Genomic DNA, 20,088 nt, shown 5'->3' on the forward strand with positions numbered 1-20,088 from the left:
ACTGATAACCCCTATTCAATCAAGTGATGACATTTAAATTGGCTGAGAGATTACTGAATACATTTTGAATTTGTGCATTTGCCATATCAACGCTGGTTTCAATATAGACAAATAGTAATCAATAACTTTCAACTAATAACTGCATGACTTTTACTATGCATGTCACATAAAAGTATGGCATGACTTGGTCGTAGACTTGGTAAATAGCACACATGCTGAGTTTTTGTCAATTTTGGAGCTTGACAGCCTGGTCATCATTCAGTGTCTGGCCAAAAGCATTTGTGTTCCCCCAAAAGAAATAGCCGTACGGGTTTCAGCGACAATGAGGCTGAGAAAAATGATGTCAATTTTCATTTTTATATGAACCATCCAGTATATTTTTTTTCCTGAGATGTCTGTCTAACATCAGCCAGAGAAGTGTGGCGTTAATGAAACAGACTGAAGAAAAAGCACAAAGGGACGTTTAAAGTAAAAGACGTTGAGATGGAGAATAAATGCTGATCCTTGTTAACCGCAAAGCATCCTTATCGTCCAAACGTCTAAAATGAGGCAGACAGAAGAAACCCGAGAAGAGCAAGCTGTGGTAATGTGCTTACAAAGGAGCGAAATAAATGGGGCCCAGTAACAGGCTCAAACTTAACAGCCTGTGGAGAGCAGATGGTCTTTGTGCTTTCGCCTACAGCACTCTGAACTCAAAAAACCGAAGAAAACTAGAGAAAAAAAACTACTAACAATGCTCACAGAGGCTGACAGAAACCAAAGCGCAAGGCATGATGCATCAAAGATGACAACTATTGTAGGCTCGTGGTTATTCTCTGTCAAAACCCTGTTGAGGCGTAAGAGAAACATGTGAGAGTGGCCATTTGGACGCGTCACAGCTTGTAATTGTGCCGAGCTTGTTGAGCCCTCAAATTGCACGCTTGCCCGTTTAGAACCTACAACCTGATCCGAGGTCTTTCTGACTGAAGTACTTCTGCTGGAGTGATGATGTTGTAGGGATCATTTTCACAAGAGTTTTACAAATTGCCTAGCAACCAGTGATGTGACCAGGTCTTTATGCCATATAGATTTTTTTTTCCTTCTCCAATCTAAACTGGAATGCACTGAGCGAAACCGTACTGTGTACCTCTGCTGTTAACTACCCTGATTTAGATAATGAGGCAAACCTGTGAAAAAGACAGAACCGCAGGGATCTGACCATTAATGGGGCCAGAGCTTATACCGATTCAGTGTGTCCTTAGGAATGAGCTGTCAAGGAAATACTGGAATTAAGATCTACTTGCTGCACGCATAGGGCAGGATCTGTGCTCTCAATCATAATATGGAGCTCTTCGTCTCTGGATCTTTGCGATGCTATTTGTGTCTTCTCTCAAGTGCATGTGAGTCCTACTGTATAGCTTCTCTCACTTAAACCTGTCAAGATCAAGCTGTGGGCTTTTGACCCGAGATGACTGAATCTAAAAATTCTAGTAATGAGACTTACATCAGAACATGTTCATTGCATCAGCTGGTCGGGGATTTTTCTCTGCAGGTTATTGAGCCAAACAATGTTACTAAGAGAAATGTAAGTAAAGGCTGGGTTCAAACTACACACTATTTTAGTCTGTTAAAGTAGTCAGCTGCTGGATTTCTTTGTTTATTTTGGATTGTGAAAGAAAAATTGGGGCGACACGGTGGCTCAGTGGTTAGCACTGTTGCCTCACAGCAAGAAGGTTGCTGGTTCGAGCCCCGACTGGGTCAGTTGGCATTTCTGTGTGGAGTTTGCATGGTCTCCTCATGTTTGCTTGGGTTTTCTCCGGCTGCTCTTGTTTTGTCCAAAGACATGCGGCATAGGTGAATTGAATAAGCTAAATTGGCCATAGTGTATAACTGTGTGTGAATGAGTACCCAGTACTGGGTTGCAGCTGGAAGACTATTCGCTGTGTAAAACATATGCTGGATAATTTGGTGGTTCATTCCACTGTGGCGAACCCTGATTATTAAAGAGACTAAGCTGAAGGAAAACGAATGAATGAATGAAAGCAAAATTTCTGTGATTATGCATCTTCATAAATATGATTATACTCATGATAGGTAATATTTGGTACTTTGGTAAGATCTCCCTTAATCTGGCAACCGTTAAACAACCGGGAAATGATTGGAAATTTCATTTAGTAAAAAAAAACACACCAGTATTCCATTTGGGATGACACTAAACTCTACACTACACGATTAGGTTGTCAAAAGGCTGGAATTCGGTACCAATCGCAACTGAAGTTTTATTCATACATTCATTTTCTTGTCGGCTTAGTCCCTTTATTAATCCGGGGTCACCACAGCGGAATGAACCGCCAACTTATCCAGCAAGTTTTTACCCAGCGGATGCCCTTCCAGCTGCAACCCATCTCTGGGAAACATCCACACCCACATTCACACACACACTCATACACTACGGACAATTTAGCCTACCCAATTCACCTGTACCGCATGTCTTTAGACTGTGGGGGAAACCGGAGAACCCGGAGGAAACCCACGCGAAGGCAGGGAGAACATGCAAACTCCTCACAGAAACGCCAACTGAGCCGAGGTTCGAACCAGCGACCCAGCGACCTTCTTAACTGAAGTTTTAAATTCCCGCAAACATTTGAGCACTATTACGCACATTCTAAAACAGAGCTGATTAGTCATTGTGTTCACATGTTTAACAGAAATGATTGTGATTGGCTGTGAAGCTTATCAGTTCACCGAACTCATTGCTGTTGACTGAGTGCAACCACAGATACAGGGACAGGGTTTGTCTATAAGCTGATATACGAGCGATCCACTGATGAATTTAATACGCTCCAGTGTCCCTGTATCTGTGGTTACACTCAGTAAACGGTGGTTAGTTTGGTGAACTGATGACCTTCACGACCAATCACAGTCGAGCGTTGAGCATGAGAACACAACGGCAAATCAGCAATGTTTAAGAATGTGCTCAACAGCTCTCGAATGTTAGCGGGAAATGGACGTTTTTAAAATTTCGGTGTCGATTGTTACCGAATTCCAGTATCATGCAACCCTAGTGTGTATACATGCATAGTGTGTCTTTTGGGATGCAACTACTGAGTTCTGGAAAATGGAGCACACATTAAACACACAACGGCTACTAAAGTGTGGTGGTCCTTTGCGAGAAAACCATGTAGGTGCCATGTTTCCACAAATATTTTCCCTACTGCACAGTTTCTCCTAGCAGCACCGATATTATTGGCTCTCTTTTGTTTTGTGATGCTTGAAAGCTGTTTATGAAAGATCTTCCGTGGTCCTATTGGCTGACATTACATGTGATATATCCCATTGTAGAGGTCTGGAAAAAAAAATGCCACACATTCCAGTCATGGTGTCAGTCATTGTGTATGCTTTTCAATTCACAACAAGTCCACCACACATTGTCATTTACAAGTCACCGCAAAACTGTAGTTTAATGAGGTGGTTCTCAAAGTGGGCGTCGGGACCCCCCGAGGGGTCGCGGGGCAATGAAGGGAGGTCGCCTGGTGATTTTCAAAAATCTATTTATTTTTATTAAACCATAAGAATTAACATATTTTATCCATCGCTATGCTGTCGTTTATAGTTACTATATACTATATAGTTACTATAGTAGAATATAGTTACTAGTTCTATTGGATTGCGACCCCTGGGGTAATTACATTATATTAAAGGCAGCAATAGCTTCAGATGCATTTTGATTTTATAACACCAGGTTATACTTTCTGGCACATTTAAAGCACTGACACACGTTAAAAAAAATTAATTGGTGTGTCTGCGTCATTGCATGCAAGGTTTCTGTATTTATAACCACCTCAGAGGATATTGGGGGTCGCGAATCACTGGTATTGTTATTTTGGGGGTCGCGGGCTGAAAAGTTTGGGAACCGCTGGTTCCCCTTCGGGGGGAACTTCAGCACTATAAGTGGATTTGATTGTAAAATCCACGCATTGGGGAGGTTCGGTTCAGAAGCTACTCGTCTGAAAGAGTATTGAACGGGCCAATTAAGAATGAATTGGCAGCGCAAGCCTGCGCAGGTGAGCGGCATAAGCAATCAACTGAGTATATAAGCTCACCTGGCGCCAGCAGACGCTATCCTTTTCGCTTCAGAGACTTTCTGATCGAGTCGATGAGGGTTCCTCCTGCTGTGACAGCGATTCTGAGCGAACGAGAGAATTCTCCCGGTCCAGAGTGTGTACACGCAGCGGCAGACGGTCGAGCTGGGTTTCTCCCTTGCCTGGCGTTCTTTGGGTCCGGTCCTCCAGAGCGGTGCGTATAAAGTTGCAAACTTCACAGAAAGAGCAACACAGTCGTGCAGCACGTCCTTTTCAGGACGGCGCTCCGACTGTGCGTTTCTGGATGCGGTGGTTTCCTGTCCTCGGATGATGGGCGCGGGCACTGCGTTACATGTCTGGGGGTCCAGCATGTTAATGCGCTGCTCGCGGGCAGTTCATGTCGTCATTGCGATGCCATGACTGTTGCGCAAGATCGCGGTTAGCCTTTGCAAAAGGGCGAACCTCCCCAGTTGTCCCCTGCTCTGCAGCGGGCACTCGGGCAGATCTGAGGGTTTCAGCAAGAGATAATCCGTCGCCCACGGGCCCGCGGACCTCCCGCTCCTCTAAGCGCTCCATCCAAGCTTCGGGCGGGGGAAGCGATCCGTCTAACAGATGGTAGCCCTTACGCCCGATGACACCGGAGACCAGATGTCCACCGCGGCATCGGAGGGTGGGCTTTCATTGTCCGATGATGATCCAGACCCGCTCGCCCCCTTCGGGCTGGTGAGCGCTGTCACTACGGATCCTGAAACGGACATGTTAGCCGTGCTTTCCCGGGCTGCTTCGGCCGTGGGTTGGAGATGGTTTATCCCCCAGCTCCGCGGCCGGACCGACTAGAGGGGCGTTCCCTTCTTCCCGGAGGTGCACAGTAGGCTCACGCGGTCTTGTAAAGCACTTTTTTCTGCTCGTGCTGCGTGTTCCTCCACCCTAACCACTCTTGACGGTGAAACAGCCAGGGGGTATGTGGCGATTCCTCAGGTTGAGTGCGCGATGGCGGTAAAACCGCGCGGCGCCTCTTCTTGGCGGGGTCCGCCTCGTCTCCCATCCAAAGCCTGTAAGTTATCTACCTCCCTCGGAGCTAGAGCTTACATAGCTGCGGGCCAGGCTGCTTCCGCCTTGCATGCGATAGCCACCTACCAGCGCTACCAAGCGCAGGCGCTGACCGAGCTGCACGAGGGTGGGTCCAACCCAGGCTTACGAGCTTCGCACCGCCGCCGACTTAGCTCTTCGGACTACTGAGTCCGCTGCGTGTGCGTTGGGGAGGACGATGTCCACATTAGTGGTCCAGGAGCGCCACCCCTGGCTGATATGCGCAAAGTCGACAAAGTCCGCTTTCTTGACTTCCCCATATCCCCAGCCAGGTTCGGCGACACTGTCTGTGAATTCACCCTGGAATTCAAGGCGGTGAGAGAGCAGTTGGTGGGTGATGTCTTATCGGCGGTCCGTAGCCCGCTCCGCCCGCCGTGCCATTCATACCTGCTCCTCGCCGAAGGCGCCCGCCTACGAGAGCTGCTCCGCCCCCGCACACGCCTCCGGCGAAGCGAGCGCGTCGGGCACCTCGGAAGCAGGCAGCCCCCCTGCCCAGAACGCCGATAAGTCCGGCAACGGACCGCGAAGCGCCCCTGGGACAGGCCATCTGGAGAAGAGGGAACTTGCTCTTTCCCCGCTGGAGGGCGGGGCCCCATTTCCAACGGCACTTTTTACTGCCATGAAAATATTATGAAAGGGCACTTTTCACTTCCCCAGATGTGACAGCCCGAAATCTGCCAGTCTGGGACGCTATGCTTTCTAGCTTGCAGATTCGGTGCGTTTCGCCAGTGGCTCACGAGCGCTGGGAGGACGGTCTCCTTTCTCCCACCCCTCGAGCCTCCCCTCCGGAGCTCGGGTTTGGAGTGAGAGCAAATATCTCACCTCCAGCTTTTCCGTGGGACCCGCGAGCTTCCCGGATCAGCACACCCACTCCGCGCTGCCCCACTGCTGGTACGTCAGCGATTGTAGCGATGAGTCCATTAGCGAGAGCTCTGCCTGCCTGGTTAGCGCGGGCCAGCTCTTCGCGGTGGCTCATACGCACAATCAGACTCGGCTATGCGATTCAGTTCGCGAAACGGCCCCCCAAGTCACGGGTGTGTATTCACCAGGGTCAGCCCCCTGTCCGCCCCTGTCTTGCGAGAGGAGATTGCTGTCCTCCTGGCGAAGGATGCAATCGAGCCGCTCCCTCCAGCCGAGATGGAGAGCGGGTTTTACAGCCCACGCTTCATCGTGCCCAAAAAGAGCGGTGGGTCACGGCCAATCCTAGATCTGCGCGTTTTGAACCGCTGCCTGCACAAGCTGCCGTTCAGAATGCTCACGCAGAAGCGCATCCTCCGGTGCGTTCGTCCTCTGGGTTGGTCTGCAGCATTAGACCTGATGGACGCGTATTTCCATGTCTCCACTCTTCCTCGCCACCGACAGTTTCTGCGGTTTGCGTTTGAAGGTCGAGCTTGGCAATACAAAGCCCTCCCCTTCGGGCTCTCTCTGTCTCCGCGGGTCCTCACTAAGCCCGCGGAGGGTGCCTCAGCGCCCCTTCGGCTCGCAGGCATCTGCATACTCAATTTCTTTACGACTGGCTGATTTTTTGCCCTCTCTCGGAGCAGTTGATTATGCACAGAGACAAAGTGCTCTGGCACTTCCACCTGTGGGGGTTTCAGGTCAACCGAGAAAAGAGCAAACTCGCCCCCGTGCAGAGGATCTCTTCTCTCGGGCTGGAGCTGGACTCGGTCACCATGGCAGCGCGCCTCTCCGGAGAGCGCGCTCAGCTGATGCTGTACTGTCTGAGAGAGCTCGACAGTAAAATAGTGGTCCCACTGAAACCATTTCAGAGGCTCCTGGGGCATATGGCATCGGCAGCCGCTTCATGCCGCTCGGATTATTCTATATGAGACCACTTCAGCACTGGCTTCACGATCGAGTCCCCAGACGCGCATGGCACGCGCGCGCACACCGAGTCTCTGTTACTGCGCTGTGTCGCCGCGCCCTCAGCCCTTGGAGCGACCCCTCGTTCCTACAGGCCTGGGTGTCTCTAGAACAGGCGTCCAGTCTTGTTGTCGTTTCAGCAGACACTTCCAACACGGGCTGGGGGGCTGTGCGTTGCGGGCATGCGGCTGCGGACCTGTGGAAAGGTACCCAGTTGCATTGGCATATCGCCTGGAGCTGTTGGCAGTGTTCCTCGCTCTCCACCGTTTTTTTCCGGTGCTGGAGCGGCAACACGTGCTGGTCAGGACGGACAGTACGGCGGCGGTGGCGTATATCAGCCGTATAGGGGGTATGCGCTCTCGCCGCATGTCTCAGCTCGCCCGCCGTCTGCTCCTCTGGAGTCATCCGCGGCTGAAATCGCTGCACGCCATTCATATTCAGGCAAGCTCAACCGTGCAGCCGATGCGCTCTCACGGCAGCCTTGCGTCCTGGAGAATGGAGACTCCACCCCGAGTCTGTTCAGCTGATATGGGCGCGATTCGGGGAAGCCCAGATCGATCTGTTGCTTCCCCCGAGATCGCTCATTGCCAGTTGTTCTTTCCCTGACCGAGTGCTCTCGGCACGGATGCACTGGCTTACAGCTGGCCTCGGGGCACGCGCAAATACGCGTTTCCCCCAGTGAGCCTGCTCGCGCAGTTACTGTGCAAGGTCAGGGAGGACGAGGAACAGGTTGCTGGTTGCGCCCCTCTGGCTCAACCGGACCTGGATGTCAGAGCTCTCCCTCGCGATAGCCCTCCCCTGGCAGTCCCTTCGAGAGAGCACCTACTCTCTCAGGGACAGGGCACCAACTGGCACCCTCGCCGATCTTTGAAGAGATTTTAGACGCGAGGAAGACTTAGGTAACCTCCGATTGCGGTGGCTAATACCGTCACTCGGGCTAGAGCCCCCTCCCCGAGCGCGCCTATGCCCTGACGTGGAGTCTATTCACTGAATGGTGTGTCTCTCGCTGAGAAGACCCCCGTAATTTGCCAGATCAGCGTTGTGCTTTCTTTACGCCGAGAGAAGTTGGAGAGCAGGCTGTCGCCCTCCACACTCAAGGTTACGTGGCTGCCATCTCCGCTCTCATAACGCGGTGGCTGGCGGCACCGTGGGAACGCATAACCTCATCATCCGGTTCCTCAGGGGCGTTAAGCGAATTAATCCACCACGCCCCCTCTCATGCCCTCTTAGGATCTCGCCCTCGCTACACAAGCCGCGTCAGATCCCTTCGATCCTCGACTCAGTATCTTTCTGTCCCTGAAGACAGCTCTGCTGGTCGCGTTGATATCGATTAGAGGGTCGGGGACCCGGAGGCATTTTTCGGTCAGTGACTCGTGCCTGTAATTGGGCTGGCTTCTCTCACGTCCTGAGACCCCGCCCGCGATATGTGCCCAAGGTTCCTACCACTCCGTTTTAATACGAGGTAGTGAGCCTGCAAGCGCTGCCCTCGGAGGAGGCAGACCCAGCCCTTCTTATTGTCCAGTTCGCGTTTTGCGTATTATCCGGACCGCACTCAGAGTTAGATCATCTGAGCAGCTCTTCGTCTGTTATAGCGGTCGGCAGCAGGGAAGTGCCGTACCGAAATAAGTTCCCACTAGATTGTGGATGCCTTTCTTTCACTATCAGAGCCGAGATGAGCCGCGTCCCCCGAGAGCGCGTGCGCACTCCACTCGGAGCTTCGCATCCTCTCGAGCGCGCGCACGCGGCGCCACTCTAACAGACATCTGTAGAGCTGCGGGCTGGGTGACACCCAACACATTTGCAAGGTTTTACAATCTGCGAGTGGAGCCGGTTTCCTCAAGGGTATTAGGTAACCCTTGGTGATTGAGGAAACAATTCGGTAGGGTGTTGAAACACGCTTGCTGCGCCATTTTCCCTAACACGGAGATACGTGCGCCTTTTTATCTGTCAGTAAAGTTCCCCGTCAGGTGAGCCCTGCAGATTCCTCCGTGGCCCCCAGCACTGACTCAGCGGAGGAGTCACTTGCTGGCCCACTACGTTGTAGGTCTGCCCGCTGGTCAGCCCGCGTTTTGGGTAAAGGTGCCTGCTATGCGCGATCCCCACTAGGCGATCCCATATGCTTATTCCGCCACGGTTAAGTCCCCCCCCTGGGCGGACCCGTGTCTTCCCTCCCCGCTAACCACTCTTTTGCTATGCGTACTCCCCCTTTTTAGGGCTAGTCCATATGTAAATTCTGCCATCTATCCCCCCTTGGGTAACGGATGGCCTCCGCAGCGTCCTCCCTATCGGGATTGCACGCTTCCCAACGTACTGTCGTATTTCCTAGAATTATCTAGATGCTCACGACTTCCCAAAAAATATCTAAATCCGTAAAACTTCTGTTGAAGTAGGATAAATTAGGGCCAGGGACACGTTGGAGGACCGCGCCCCCCATGATGTGGGTGCGTCACGCTTGCTTGACTATCTCCTCATCGGGGGTGTTGGTAAGGTGCAGTCATTATGGCGCTTTCAATGGGCTCCCAATGCGTGGATTTTACAATCAAATCCACTTATAGTGCTGAAGTTCCCCCCGAAGGGGAACGTTCGAGGTTACTAAAGTAACCCTTCGTTCCCCGAGGAGGGGAACGGAAGCACTATACTCCGTCACCATAATGACTGTCCCTTAGCTGTTGAAAGTCTCTTCAGCTTAAAAAGGATAGCGTCTGCTGGCGCCAGGTGAGCTTATATACTCAGTTGATTGCTTATGCCGCTCACCTGCGCAGGCTTGCGCTGCCAATTCATTCTTAATTGGCCCGTTCAATACTCTTTCAGACGAGTAGCTTCTGAACCGAACCTCCCCAATGCGTGGATTTTACAATCAAATCCACTTATAGTGCTTCCGTTCCCCTCCTCGGGGAACGAAGGGTTACTTTAGTAACCTCGAACGTTTAATGGATTGTACCAAATTTTGGCACAAACTCAGAATAAGCAGGCAAAAATGGAGCAATTTTAGAAAACAAGCAATTGTAACCTTCAATGGGCAGTAGGATTGGAATCCTGCCTTTTAGATAAACAGAGCAATCTTGGAACTAGTTTACTCTATAACAGTAGTTCTCAATGTTTGCAAATGTATTTATTGCCTGCCTCCCATGCTGGAAACAAAAATCCAAATCCCACTTGCAGCAGGGTAGCAATGGTCCGGACGGGTTTAAGGTTTATAGGGTGAGTTTAACGGAGGCCAACTAAAGCTGTTTGAGTAAGCCTAGCCTTAGGAGTTATACTGACACTGCCTTTAACATTCTTGTTAGTGTGCTCGCCTGCCATGCCAGAATACCCATAATGGATCCCGCTTGGAGCAGGGCGATTACAACCAGGAGGGTTATATTGCTTCCGTGACCCGGATGCGAATGACACGCTAATTAATAGCATTATTAACATTAATATTGGTGGTGCAGTCAGTAGGGCTGTCACATCACAGCAAGAAAGCCGTAGGTTTAAGCCTCGGCTGGGTCAGTTGGCATTTCTGTATTGAGTTTGCATGTGTTCCCCGTGTTCCCCGTGCTCTGGTTTCCTTCACAAGTCCTAAGACATGCGGTTTAGGTGAATTGGGAAGGCTAAAATGTCCACTGTGTATGTGTATGAATGACAGTGTCTGTCCCAGTCCCAGTCTCAGTGATGGGTTGCAGCTGGAAGGGCATACGTTGTGTAAAAAATATGCTTGATAAGTTGGTAAGTGGTTCATTCCCCTGTGGTGACCCCTGAATAATAAAGGGACTAAGCTAAAAAGAAAATGAATGAATGAATGAACAACAATTTTGTATTCTTTTATTGTGCACACATCTAATGTTTCAAATATTGTTTTAAATTCTACTTTGAATTATTCCAAACTAGACTGCTAGTGTAAAGTAAGGAAATTAAAAGTATATAGTAAAGCCTGTAAACAGTCTGTACATTTTACTGTCTATTTCTTTCAATTCTGTGCTGATCATTTGCAGCTGATCATTAGCCACACTTTCTCGAACACTCAGGTCTTCTTCTTTCGTTCATCTCACTGTTCCCCCTGTCTACCTTGTCACCATGGGGAGCAGAGCCTTCCGCCTCTCTTCTCCTCAGCTTTGGAATTCATTTCCTCCTGATCACCTTTATTTAAACTCTTTTTTTACAATTTAAGTCTAAACTCAAAACACATCTGTTTAAAACGGCCTACTTTCTTTAACTCTTTTTTAAAAAATTGTATTTAAATTTTAAATTGTAAACTTTTTTTATTAAATTGACTTTTATATTGTGTTTTTATTTGAACTGACTGTTCTTGCTGTCTTGTACGGTGACCTTAAGTGCCAAGAAAGGCGCCTTTAAATAAAATCCATTATTATTATTATTATTATTATTATTATTATTATTGTCAGTATTATTATTAATTTTATTATTATTACTATTACTATTATTATTATTATTATTATTATTATTATTATTATTATTATTATTATAGTAGAGTTTATTTATTTATTTATTTATTTCTATTTTTAACACTGTAAGAAATGTTGGGTCCCACACAATTCCTCCATGTTGTCCCAGCACAAATAGATTGTTAACCTAATAGTTTTAACAAATTTAAGTGGTTTGAACATAAAGCAATTCAATTGTCCAAAAACTGTTTGAAAATTGTTTTGTTTCAACTGATTTTAAGTAAGTCAGATTCAATTCAATTCAATTCAGCTTTATTTGTATAGCGCTTTTACAATGTAGATTGTGTCAAAGCAGCTTCACATAAATGGTCATAGTAACTGGAACAGTGTGGTTCAAGTTTTAGTGTTTAAGTTCAGTTCAGTTTAGCTCAGTTCAGTGTGATTTAATCATTACTGAGAGTTCAAACACTGAAGAGCCAATTCATCGATGCGTAGCTCTACCAATCCTGAACCATGCGAGGCAGTGGCGACAGCGGAGAGGGAAAAAAAAAACTTCACCTAATGGGAGTGAAGAAAAATAAATAAATAAATAAGTAAAAAAAAAAAATAATAAGTAGTTTGAGTGTACGTTTTTTTTTTCTTGCATCTTGTCCAAATATTTACAAATTCTTAAACAAAGAAGCATTTTCTAGACAATAAAAAATAGCCTTGTTTTCAGAAATAATAAGTGAAAGGTAAATGAGTTTTTTTTTTTTACTTAAATTACCTGTGAGTGGGGTAAATAAAATAAGATAAAATCAAGTCAAAAACAAGAATATTTTACAAACGACACTGGCAAATATTTAAAAAAAGAAAAACATGTCAATAGCCATTTTCATACATATACAGTCTGTATGTGTGAACAGGCCCTTTGAAAATACTGGTAAATTTATTCCGGCTATTTTCCAGAGAGAGAAGTAGTAACATAACCTGTAATTTGCCGGAATGCTGCACTGTGTAAACACAAAAGGAAGATTGCCAGAAAGAGCGCGTTTACGTCTAGAACGCTCTGACGTGAGACGTCTACTTAAGCCAATCAGAACTTTCATACGCACTCATGTCTGCGCGGTTTATGAAAATAAATTATTTTCGATATTTTTCAGACGCATTAAGTTATTAGATTTAAGTCAGATAACATTTCTATGTTCCTTCTTAATGCCAACTGTGTAAATATTTATCAATAAAATGCTTATGATAAGCCGTTGTTTGTTACCTTCAAGCTCTGACGTACGTGAAGCAGCCAGTGAGCACCAGCACACACACATATTATGTACATCTCGACATGCGAAAGTGTTCCTCCATATGTTTTAATCAAAGTTGTTCACAATACTCCACAGATTTTTTAATGTAGTCAAATGTTTACAAATCCAAGCGCAGCAGTTTAAAGCTTATTTCTGGTTAATGATGTCAGAATTTACTGGTATTTTGGAATGAATGTGTGAATGGTCTGTCAGTAGCGAGCCTGTGTGAACAGCGCTTCTTTGAATATACCAGTAAAGTCATTCCGGACTATTTTCATTCATTATTATTCATTCATTATAAATCATTATTTTCTGGATATTTACTGGTATCACTGTGTGAAGGGGCTTATTTCTTTATTTTTATTACTCATTATTTCTGAAAACAAAATAACGGTTTACTTGTCTTGAATATGCTTTTTGATTTAGGAATTTTCAGATATTTGGACTAGAATCAAAGCAAAAACTTCAAGTAAGAAAATATTTTGCTGTGCAGTATCCATGAACAGAGAAGAAAAGGGCTTTTTTGTTAAATGAAATGGTAAGGAACACACGAGTCGATCAAAGAGACAGAACAGGTGAACAGAACTGGGGGTCAGAGGTAAAGATGACTCATCTCTCATAGATGAAGGCAAACAAAGAGATAAGAACAAAGGTCAAAGAAGCAGAACGGACACACACACACACACACACACACACACACACACACACACACACACACACACACACACACACACACACACAAATGAACAGAGGCAATCAGAAAGATGGGAAAAACGATGACGGACTAATGAAATATTCTGAAGGCATAAATAAGAATAAGAACAGAATGTGCTTGCTGTGATAAAGAGTGAGTAGCAGGTGGTCCTGGTTTCCCTTTGCCCTTTTCTGACTAGCCATGTTTGTGGTCATGCCCTGTGTCAAGTATGATGTTATGTTGCCCAAGGTCTGAAACCTCTCTTAGTCAAGAATGATCGCAGATCCAGTCTTTCGTCATCTCTCCCTATTTCTCTCTGTCTCCCTCCATCCGGCACAGCCCCTCAAACAAGCAATTAAAATCGATCGTCTTTATTCTCGCAGAGCTTGCTTGCAGAGATCTGGGGAAGCGAGTCTGCAGGACTGAATTTCCAGACTGTGGTGAAATGTTATCACTTTATAGTCTTGCCAAACCACTTTGGACACTTTATAGTCTTGCCAAACCACTTCGGTCTCATAGCCAGTACGTTATTCCAAGTGAAAAACTCCAATTTCCAAAAAGCATGTGGTACCAATATCAACTGTGATTTCAGATCCTGATTTTCAGATCATTGAGCACTATGTAATGCTAATTAACCACATATACTTACTGTGAAATAGGATTAGGGGTTGGTTTAATGTTAGTTGCATGTAATTATGTTTAAATGGCAGGTATTTTACATTATTTTAAATTACTGTTATAATGGTAAATGATATGCAGTTGAAGTCAAAATTTCCCAAATGATAACAGAGGAAGGAATTATAGATAGCATAGATAGTGTATCCATCAATCCATCCATCCAATTGCATTAAAGTGTATACATACATCCATCCATCCATTCATCCATCAATCCAATTGTATCATATAGTGCATCCATCAATCCATCCATCCATCCATCCATCCATCCATACAATTGTATTATACTGTATCCATCCATCCATCCATTCATCCATCCAATTGTATCATACTAGATAATTCCATCCATTCATCCATCTATCCATCCATTCATCCAACTCTATCAAACTGATTCAGACCATCCTTCAATCCATCCATCCATCTATACATGCAATTGTATCATGCTGTTACCATCCATCCATCCATCCATCCATCCATCCATCCAATTGTATTATAATGTATTTATCCATCCATTCATCCATCTATCCATTCATCTATCTATTTATCCATCCATCCATCCATCCATCCATCCAATTGTATTATAATGTATCCATCCATCTATTCATCTATCTGTTCATCCATCCATCCATCCATCCATCCATCCATCCAACATCCATCCATCTATCCACCATCCATCCATCCATCCATCCATCCATCCATCCATCCATCCATCCATCCATCCATCCAAGGACAGAGCAAGGAATTTTTCAGTGTTTCCTATTATATATATATATATATATATATATATATATATATATATATATATATATATATATATATATATATATATATATATATATATATATATATATATATATTTATCCCTGGAGAAAGTCTTATTTGCTTTATTTTGACTCAAATATATATATGAAAAAAAAAACATTTTAAGGTCAATATTATTACCTAATACATTTTTTATCGAATAAATCTATTTGGGACTTTTGGACACTTTTTGGACTTTTGGATATATTTTTGCACTGGATATAAATTTAGAAAATCCCTGTAAATGAATACCACCTTTTTACACTTCCGGGAAAGGACATTGTTTTATTTATTTATTTTTATTTTTTTTCTGGGATGTCAGGCCCCTCACACCTCGTAATGGACCCACTTCGGGTTCACTACACCACACTTGCCTAGTTAACCTAACTGTGCATTCACACAGAAGGCAGTGAGATTGTCAAGGGTCGCGTTGGCCGCCCTGGCAACAATGCTGTCTGCCTTCAGCTCCGCTGGCGAAAGCGTCAAAATTCGCTACATTGGTCTCGTATTTAAAGGGGCCGTTGCAGCATATCATATCAGTTACATTCCCGCAAAAAACATGCTTTCCAGAGTGAAAATGTTGCACACTTTTTATCAAATTGATTTAACAATGGAAGATCAAGTTGCATGTGGTGTGGCTTTGCTCCACTTAATTATCCAATGTGTCCATATGTCTGAAAAGTCCTGCAGCAGCAATACTGTTTTGTATTGTTGCATGAGATTCCAGCTTTAAAAAAATATATATATATTATATATATATATATATATATATATATAAATATGTATATATATAACGTTAATCCACATCAGTAACTCGCCAATAACTTTTTTTAATGTATGTTACTATAAGAAAACATTGCAAATAATTGGAAATCCGGCAACCTCAATAATCAAACCCTTGGGAACAACTGTGGTTGGAACTAAAGTTCACAGTGACTGTGTTCTCTGGACTCCTGTCAAGAGGTGGACTTCCACATAGTTATTGCTTGCTGCTGAACCGCGTCATAGCTCATTACCACGAAGTTGACTTGATTTCATCTCTCTTCAACATCCACACCAGCGAAGACATGCTGCACTTCTCCTCACCACTTTTTGCCACTGGCTCTCATTAAAAATGAATGACTTCCGGCTACTTTGACGCTCTTGCCGCTTTCGGGGTGAACGTACAGTGATTTGCCTAATTAACCGAATTAACCAAGTTAAGTCTTTAAATTGCACTAAGCTAATTGCTAGTATTTTGAAAAACATCTTGTAAAAATATGAACTCTCATCATGGCAAACATAAAAAAATCAGTCAAAACTATTATGTTTAGAAATGTGTTGAAAAAAAAAACTTCTTTCCATTAAACATAAATTAGGGAAAATATAAAGGGGGGTTAATATTTTAGGAAGGCTAACAGTTTTTGACTTCAACTGTGTATAGCAGATGTGTCCAAACTCGTCCCTAGAGGGCCGGTGTCCTACAGATTTTAGCTTTAACTTACCTCAACACACCTTCAAGAATGTTTCTAGAAATTCTAGTAAGAGCTTGATTAGGTAGCCCAGGTGTGTCTGATTAGGGTTGGAACTAAACTTTGCAGGACACCGGCCCTCCAGGACCGAGTTTGGACACCCCTGGTATATAGTAAATTTGACAATAAAACACTTGTATTATAATCAACTATATAGCAGGTAGTGAATCTGGTATTATTTTTATCTAAATTGAGACAAAAGGAAGATCATTACTATTGTGTCGCTTGCTCGCAAATGTCTGTATTGAAATGAATGACTTTCAGCAGAGCAAAGACCAGTATTAAATAAATAAAGAAAACTAAAATAGAATAAACTATCAAGAAGTGTTTATCCCCAGTTTCTGAAGGCTGTCGTCCCATGGGTGCCCGTCTGGGGAGCTGAGGCATTTCTGTCGAGTCACTTTATAATGAGACTCCAATGTCTGATCTGCTTTCAAAGTAGAGGCAGATAATCAGGCTGTTTGTAAGCAAATTACATCACGACAGAGAGCGCTAGCAAACATTGCCATAAAAGTAGAGTGCTTTCTCACAATATTCATCGTCATCCAACGCACATAAAGCTGGGTTACTGCCTGTCACCCATAGCAGACATGATTCAAGGCCCGTTGAGGAGATTGAACAAACAGTTTTGGTCTTTCAGCTGTCATGCTCATATTCTAATTAATAAATAAATAAATAAATAAATAAATGAATCCTATCTATCCAATAGGGACGGGTTATATTCATTCATACAGTTATTCATCGAACATTGAACATAATCATCCATCCATCCATCCATCCATTCATTCACCCACTCTTCCTATCATATTATTACCATCCATCAATCCAATTGTATCATACCTTATTCATCCATCCATCCACTTGTATCATAGTGTATCCATCCATCCATTTATCCATCCACCCATCCATCAATTTATCCATCCATCCATCAATCCATTCAGTTGTATTAGACTGTATCCATCCATCCAGTTGTATCATAGTGTATCCATCCATCCATAATTCATACAGTTGTGTCATAGAGTATTCATCCATCCATCAATCCATCCATCCATTCATCAATCCATGCATCAATCCATCCAATTGCATCAAAGATTATCCATCTGTCCATCCATTCATCCATCCATCCATTCCTCCAATTGTACGATAGAGTATTCAACCATCAATCCATCCATTCATATAATTGTATCAGTGTATCCATCCATTCATTCGTCAATCCATGCATCAATCCATCCAGTTGCATTAAAGATTATCTATCCATACATCCATCCATACATCCATCCATCCATATACTTGTATTATAGTGAATCCATCAATCCATCCAATTGTTTCATACTGTATCCATTCATCCATCCATTCATCCATCCATTCATCCATCCATCCATCCATCCATCCATCCATCCATCCATCCATCCATCCATCCATCCATTCATCCAGTTGTATTGTAGTGTATCCATCCATCCATCCATCCCGCCAATTGTATCATATATTATTCAACCATTAATCCATCCATTCATATAATTGTATCAGTGTATCCATCCATCCATTCATTCATCAATCCATGCATCAATCCATCCAATTGCATCAAAGATTATCCATCCATCCATCCATCCATCCATATGATTGTATTATAATGCATCCATCAATCCATCCAATTGCATCATACTGTATCCATCCATCCATCCATCCATCCATCCGTCCGTCCGTCCATCCATCCAGCTGTATTGTATCCATCCATCCATCCATCCATCCATCCATCCAATTGTATCATACTGTATCCATCCATCCATCCATCCATCCATCCAATTGTATCATAGTGTATCCATCCATCCATCCATCCATCCATCCATCCATCCATCCATCCATCCATCCATCCATCCATCCATCCATCCATCCACCCATCCATCCATCCATGATACATCTAGCCTGTCTTTTTATCTCTCTAAGTGATATACAAAAATAGCTGAGTACTAGCATAGTGTGAAGCTGTATTTCTGCGCTTCTTCCTGCATCTACTCACACGTTTTTTTTTTCTTGGAAATCAGCATGAATCTCAGTTACCTCATTATGGAGCAATCTGACGAGGTCTGAAATAACATTCCTACCTCCCTGCTAGTCACATGAGGACAACTTATTAAATTTAGCTGACGTCTACATCGCTCCATTGTGCATGCATTGTGTGTGACTGAAACATTGTTTTCCATCTGCTTAAAGGTGAAGAGCCGGGCTGTGGCTGAATGCAGGTGCGCTAAAGAGAAAGGTGTCGTGTCTCCGCACGTCGCACGCTCATGTGGGCACGACAGCAGGCACCGTTGATCACACAGCTGTGTCTTGCTGTCCCATCAGCCATCACTTTAAGCAGAGTGTCCCCATTCTGCCTCTGCCTCATCTATCAACACTATTCGGTAAGAAAAAAACAGGCTTTTCATTATCGCTTGATATTGTTGCACAGGGATGTTGCATTCTTTCATGCAATTTGCGTATTGTTCCACATGGCCTATGTGTTGGCGAGGTGAATGCACTGAGAGCTGTGTCTGTGAAGAGAGGTGCTGTGCGATTGTGGGGTTTTTAAAGATGCTTTCTCTTTAAGGTCGAGAGGATTTATAAATGTTAGATGGTTTTAATGTGTAATGCAGCTTCCTGGTAGAGGTTGGTTGCATAATGCAGTGTTCAGTACACGTAAGTTATGTTTGTATGCTGATTTTGCTAAATAGGATTGCAGTTATGCTTTGTGTGGCATTAACAATTAAAAAAAGATTTTATAAATGGATATGCAAAAATTAATAAAATGTTGTATTATGCATGTCAGGCCAGTTGGTGGCGATGTAATTTTCATAAGAAACACTGGGCCCTATCATACACCTGCCACAATAAGACCTGTATGGATCGATTTGATATTATTTTCAGACCAGCGCAACCATAATTTTCCAAATTTCACATCTTTGTGCCACGTTGTTTAAATAGCAAATCCATTTGTGCCACTTTGTGGATTCATGGGTGTGCTGGTCTAAAAAGGAGGTGTGTTAAGATGCATTGTTGGGATGTTACTATTTTGAGGAACTGAACTAAAAGCTGGTCTAAAGTCCATTAGTTATGTGCCTATCTTGGTCCAAACGCTTACACATTGCTTAATACACATGATTTAAAGCAATGCACAAATATCTTTACATATGAAAAAAATAAAGAATCAAAATGGTAAAAATATTTATCATTTTCTACATAAATATAAAAACCTCTACCTCCATGCCTTCATGTCGTTGGGGATTTTTTTAGCTTATTTATGAAAATTTGCATTTGTATAATGTTATAATTATTAGGAGTAGTATTTATTAAATGCATATGTATATTTGTTTTAATAAAAAACAAGTTTAGATATGTCCACCTGTCAGGTTTTGGAGATTATATGGGGCATAAGATTAGGTTGTGTGTTTGGATATAACTCAGTTTTTTGACCACACTTTGTTATTATTGTTCATTTATTCATTTGCTGGAAATTAGAACTGAATTTAGAAATAGTTTTGAAACAAATCTTTGCACTTAACAAATAAAATTAAATATGTAGGCTAATGGATATCTTATGGATCCATTAATTAAATATGTAGGCTTAAATGTGTAGGCTAGTGGAGTGTGTACAACACCATTTTCTTATCCATGAAAATAAAGAATTTAAGTAAAGTAAAAGTAGAGTAGAGAGAAAGTAAAGAGGCTGATTGGGGGAGGCTCATTCTTTAT

At 43.9% G+C, this 20,088-nt stretch overlaps 1 protein-coding gene across 10 annotated transcripts in view; it reads left to right on the forward strand.

Annotated features, from left to right (window-relative positions):
* The window catches only part of dlgap3 (discs, large (Drosophila) homolog-associated protein 3), a 332,997-nt gene that overhangs the window by 120,166 nt on the left and 192,743 nt on the right, over positions 1-20,088 (forward strand). For 9 of the 10 annotated variants that reach the window (XR_012394581.1, XR_012394582.1, XM_073930873.1 and 6 more), the window contains one exon: positions 18,571-18,761. The exons of the other annotated variant lie outside the window; for it this stretch is intronic. The gene's annotated coding sequence lies outside the window, so the exon portion shown is untranslated. The remainder of the gene's footprint in view (positions 1-18,570; positions 18,762-20,088) is intronic. 10 annotated transcript variants of the gene reach the window in all.

Source organism: Danio rerio, chromosome 19, assembly GCF_049306965.1.
Source record: "Danio rerio strain Tuebingen ecotype United States chromosome 19, GRCz12tu, whole genome shotgun sequence".
NCBI lineage: Eukaryota > Metazoa > Chordata > Actinopteri > Cypriniformes > Danionidae > Danio > Danio rerio.